The sequence below is a fragment of the Ranitomeya imitator genome, chromosome 1, assembly GCF_032444005.1.
Source record: "Ranitomeya imitator isolate aRanImi1 chromosome 1, aRanImi1.pri, whole genome shotgun sequence".
Lineage (NCBI taxonomy): Eukaryota > Metazoa > Chordata > Amphibia > Anura > Dendrobatidae > Ranitomeya > Ranitomeya imitator.
Genome location: NC_091282.1, coordinates 977203216 through 977209215, shown reverse-complemented (window position 1 = coordinate 977209215; position 6000 = coordinate 977203216).

The following is a 6000-nucleotide window of genomic DNA, read 5'->3' as shown; positions in this document are numbered from 1 at the left end:
TCCTCAGCGAGATATTTGTATTGTCCCCTTATATACTTATACATGGTTATTAGATCGCCCCTCAGTCGTCTTTTTTCTAGACTAAATAATCCTAATTTCACTAATCTATCTGGGTATTGTAGTTCTCCCATCCCCTTTATTAATTTTGTTGCCCTCCTTTGTACTCTCTCTAGTTCCATTATATCCTTCCTGAGCACCGGTGCCCAAAACTGGACACAGTACTCCATGTGCGGTCTAACTAGGGATTTGTACAGAGGCAGTATAATGCTCTCATCATGTGTATCCAGACCTCTTTTAATGCACCCCATGATCCTGTTTGCCCTGGCAGCTGCTGCCTGGCACTGGCTGCTCCAGGTAAGTTTATCATTAACTAGGATCCCCAAGTAACATAGTAACATAGTAACATAGTTAGTTACATAACATAACAGAGATCATGCTGTTTTGTAAGGAAGAAAGGGCTACAATTCCTTAAAGCCAATGTACAGGACTAATCAATGTTTAGATGTTGTTATTGCTGCACAATAGGTTCACACTAGATAATGAAAGCAAAGGTTCACATACTTTTGCCAATCACAAACATGATAGTGGATAATTCAACTCAATATATAAATTACAAAGTCTAATTTTTTTGACTCGTTTGATTTTGCTCACTTTATTTACTTTTAGCAGTTGAGTGAAAAACTGATGTAGTTATGGTCAAATTTATGCAGAAATATTGATAATTTTGAAGGGTTCAAGCACCACTGTGTGTTTGACTGCAATAAAAGTGAATAAAAAGATGCATCTTTCCATAATAATGACTTCAAAAGTTCTGGGTTTTTCAGCAGTTTTACAGCCAATGAAGGCTTGTTATGCTTCTGAACCTTCCAAAGTAAACTCATCTTTGGATTGTAGTATGAGCCTGACCTGCACCTCCCTGTAGACATACTGATTGTTTGAATTAGGCCGCCTTCTCTGCTTGGATGTAACGATAACAATATGAGGGCCATTAGCAGAAGCATTACTATAAGCATAACCGTCTGCGTAGGGCAGGAGGAGATGTGTCTGTAAATGTTGCATACACCACCCCATGCTAGGGGCAGCAGATGGTCAGATGGTTCTGGTTTACTCAGCAGGATGCCAAATGAGAAACGGATATGTGTCAAAATTAAAAACAGATTAAACAATAAAATATCTCAATGCCTTTGAAAAGAGGCTGTGAGGTTTCAAATAACTTACATTGCAGTAATCTCTTCTGTAACAGCCACAAATGTTTGCCGATCCTCATTTTATGCACATACAAGACAAACACATACATAAGGTCTGTTGCCATGCACAAGGCTTCCAGGGCGAATTTATTGTATTGCTAAATAAAGATGGAAAGAAGTCATTGCAAAGTATAGAAGACAAGTGGTTAGTTCTGGTTCCTCTACAGCACCACCAAGGGCAGGGGTGTTCATCTAACTAATCTCGTTCTGCAGTGTTCCGAGAGCCTCATTAGGTTTCTGTGGTTTCTCTTGAATGGGTTTCCAGTACTTTAATACTGATGACTTATCCTCAGGACAGTCATCAATTAAACATTGGTGGGAGTCCAACACCCAGCAACCCCACTGAGAAGAGGTTATCACCCCAACCAGAGTAAGGAGTATATGGAGAAGAACACCGTAGCTCCATACATTGTTTAATGGCTGCTGCCCACTACTGTACATCAGCTCCTATTGAAAAGAATAGGAGCTGATCGGCAGAACTCATCAGCAGCCACTGGACATGGTATGGAGCTGTGATATTTTACTCTGTACACTGCCAGATCTGATAACAGCTGGTCTAGGGGTAGGGGGTGTCGGGTGTCAGCCCCCCATCAATCTTATCCTTTATATAAGTCATCAATATATAATTATAACAATATCGGAAAAGCCTTTAAAGAGGTTGTCACAAACAAAACAAACAAAGTTCATTTTAATCAATAGATCTTGGAATATTAATACTTTCCACAATTGGATGTGCTTAAATAAAATGTTCCTGTGCTCAGATAATCTTATAAATGTGTCCCTGCTGTGTACTGTGTAATGGCTGTATCTGACCATGCAAAGCTGCTCCAGTTCATGGTCTGCACATACCACAGCTGGCCAGGGGAGGGAGTATAAGGTTGGCAGTGAAAAGCAGAGCGAGGTTACATGTCTAGAGGACACTCTTGCCTCACCTCTTTTCCTTTTAAAAAATAAAAAAGGATTTTTGAATATAGACAAAATTTGTTTTCCATTTGCCACAGTATACAGTAATATAAAAAATGAAAACAGCATTTTAGAATGAAAACAGTTACTTGTATTGAGGTGGGCTGTTTTAATTGCATGCTGTCAATGGATAGGGTTGTGGAAGCATCTTAAAGGGACATTTGAGAAGCTTATTCACAGGAACATCCCACTTTTTATGTAGATTTACAGCTTTAGATCGGGTAAAATAAGAAAAAATAAAAAAACAAAAATAATAATAATCGTAATAATAAAAACATAGTCCCCTTTTCTGGGACTTCATCTCTTCCTTGCATCTTCCACGGTGTGTAGATTAAATTTCTATTTTGTTGATACTTCTGATCTAATATTCATATAGAAAGTCTGCAGTGGATCTGCTCCATGTGGACATCTGAGTCTCCCCATGGGCTAGGGGCTTACTCGGTACCGAGTCCTGCGTTCACAGGGGTATGTCACGGTGGCGGCGACCCGGTCCGTGGCCCTGGGCGCCCATGTAAAAGGGGAAAGGTCTTTAAAGGAAAAAGTTTATGTTTGTGATGCCACCTGTGGTAGTCGGTCGGTGGGGACCGACGCTGCTTTAAGGGGTCCACTGGGGTGATGTTATGGCAGCTAGATGGTATATCTTCCCACAGGTGAAGTATGTCCCCAGGGCTCCCGGTGTGTAGATGGTGGTATGGTGAGAGGTGCAGAGAAGAACGAGGACACAGGATTGCAGTCTCTTTACCTTGTTTACTGTTGGTTTCAGCAGCCACAGTCCAGGGCACCCGACCACAGGGCAGGTAGGGTCCTGCTGGTTTAGAGGCAAGTCCAGAGTCCCCTTATCCAGGTGGAGAATAGAAGCCTTCATTTGCGCTGTAGTGGTGTAGTCCCTTACTGCTAAGCTTCACATAAGGTCCTCACAGATGTTATCTCTCTCTCCCTGTCCCCGGATAGGGTAGGACAAAACCCGTATGACTGGTGACTTGAGTCTGTCTATAGGATCTCTTAGATGATCTGGCTCTGCGGGGTGTCACCGTGCCTCCTTGGTGTGGATGCAGACAGGTAACGTGCAATTAGCTGTCCTGCCGGTCTCTGATGTAAGGCGTGGAGGTTCTCACAACCTTGCTGTTCTGGCTACCGGTGTTTCTGCGCCTCAGAAGGAGGCAGCCTGCTCGGGGCTGATCCCCTTCTGGTATCCTCTCCTGCGCTTCCTCTCCTGCACACTCACTGCAATCAATTCGGCTTTCTTAGGCTACGTTCACACTAGCGTTCGGCTAGTGTGCGTCGCGCTAGCGTCGGGCGACGCAGCTGCGACGCACGCGTCATGTGCCCCTATGTTTAACATGGGGGACGCATGCGTTTTTGCTTGTTGCGTTTTCCGACACGTGCGTCTTTTTTGACGCTAGCGTCGGACCAAGAAAACGCAACAAGTTGCATTTTTCTTGCGTCCGGTTTTCGTCAAAAAACGACGCACGCGTCGAAAAACGCAGCGTTTTTCCGTGCGTTTGCACGCGTTTTTCGGTGCGTTGTGCGTCGCGTCGCCGACGCAGCGGCGCACAACGCTAGTGTCAACGTAGCCTAAATGTCTCTTTCTGGGAGCTGCAGCTCTGGGGGCATGCGCAGCTCCGAAAACCCTCTGTCCTCCTCAGACGGATGTCTGGAACTAACTAACTTTCCCTACAGACTACCAGTTATATATATATATATGGGGAGTCACCTAGTAAATAGGATCAAAAGCTCCCCCTGATGGCCTGGAGTGTGAATGTCTTGCATGTCTGTGGTACCTGGTTGCAGTTATCCTTTCTTGCCTCCAAACGTAGCATCTCTCTCCCAGGGAGGAAAGCAATGCCACTGTGACGACCAGGACCCTGGGGCGCCACACATCCTCTTCTTCAGGTCTCGTGTACGCAGCCAACCATATGTGTTTAGCCAGTGACAGTCATTGTGGCTCAGTACTACCGAGGTATTCACTGCATGGCTTGCAGTAGAGCATACTTCTATACAATAGTATTTAATGGAACAACATCCTTATATAGTTTTTGATTCTGTATTAAATTAATAAAACTGTGAGAAAATGGGCAATATGCGGCTGACCATCACCCACCATAAGTTGTTTGCATGACACTAACATTCTATTTACAGCTACTGTTCCATTTCAATAACAATGTGAATGGCATTATACTGCATGGACATTGAGGACACTAGTTGCCCGCATTACTAACCACCGGCCACAACGGGCCACTATTTCCCCAGCTACTCCTCTTGTTGGTACTTTTGTACAAGATATAGACAGTGGCTTGTATGTTTTCACCCTATTGGCCTTTTTATCTGTTTTTCTATGTCACAACCTGGAATTTCAGCTTTTTTGAAGGTTTGTATCAGTTCATTTAAAGAAACTTAAAACATTTGGTTTTCATTCTATTGTGAAGCAAACAACAAATAGCCGGAAACTTCAGTGTACATACCTATTCACCCTCCTAAAGTCAATACTTTGTAGAGGCTCCTTTTACCGCAATCACATTTGCAAGTTGCATTGATAAGTCTCTATGAGCTTTCCACATCTTGCCACTAGGATTTTGCCCATTTCTCCAGTCAAAACTACTCCAACTCCTTCAAGTTAAATGGTTTCCTCTGGTGAACAGTAATCTTTAAGTCTGACCACAGATTCTCCATTAGATTAAAGTCTGATCTTTGACTAGGCCACTCCAAAACATTTACATGTTTCCCATTAAACCACTCAACTGTTGTTTTATCAGTATGATTTGGGTCATTGTCTTGTTGGAAGGTGAACCTCCATCCCAGGCTCAAAACACTGACAGATTGAAACAGGTTTTTCTTAAGAATATCCCTGTATTTCACACCATCCATCTTCCCCTCAACTAGGACCATTTTCCCTGTCGCCGAAAAACATACATATAGCATGATGCTGCCACCACAATGTTTCATGCTGGGGATGGTGTTCTTGGGGTGATGAGCTGTGTTAACTTGGTGCCAGACATAGTGTTTACTTTGGTGGCCAAAAAGTTCAATGTTGGTCTCATCTGCCCACAGCACCATTGGTCTTTGTGCTCCCTCTCTGATTAATGTTCTCCTTGCCCGGGCTGAGAGTTTTGGTGGGCAGCCCACTGTTGGAAGGTTTGTTTTGGTATATTTTCTTTCCATTTGATGATGGTGGATTTGATGGTGCTCCAGGGGATCAACAGAAATTGGGATTTTTTTTTTTTAATAACCCAACCCTGACTTGTACTTCTCATCAACTTGTCCCTGACATGTCCCTTGTCTCCTTTGTCTTCATAGTGCTATTTGGTTAGTGATGCCTCTTGCTTAACCCTTTTACGATGAATGACAGACAAAGCACGTCATGAGTGGGTGTCAGCTCCCGTGTAATGAGGTGCTATGTCCGTCATGGTTTTAAACTGTCACTGCGTGTAAACACACAGTGACAATTCCGTACAGAAAGAGGTGCATGTCAGCGGTCCCCGCACTCAAAGGGCTATGATTGGTTAGTCAAGCTGACTGACCAATCACAGCAGGATCGTGCAGGAGGTGCTGAAATATCAGTATCACCGCACAGCTAACAGCCAAGCTCCTGCAGTGACAGTCAGGAACGGTGCCCTCGCTGCCTCTGGCTCATTAACATTCTAGATGCTGCGATCAAGGGCAATTGCAAAATTTGGAAGGTTGTGAGAGGGAGGGGGGCTCTCTCTCTCTCACCCCCATAGGCACCCTGTGATGAAATCATGGGGGGCCGGTGGTTGTCATAGCACCTTGACGTCAAACAATGATCTCCTGG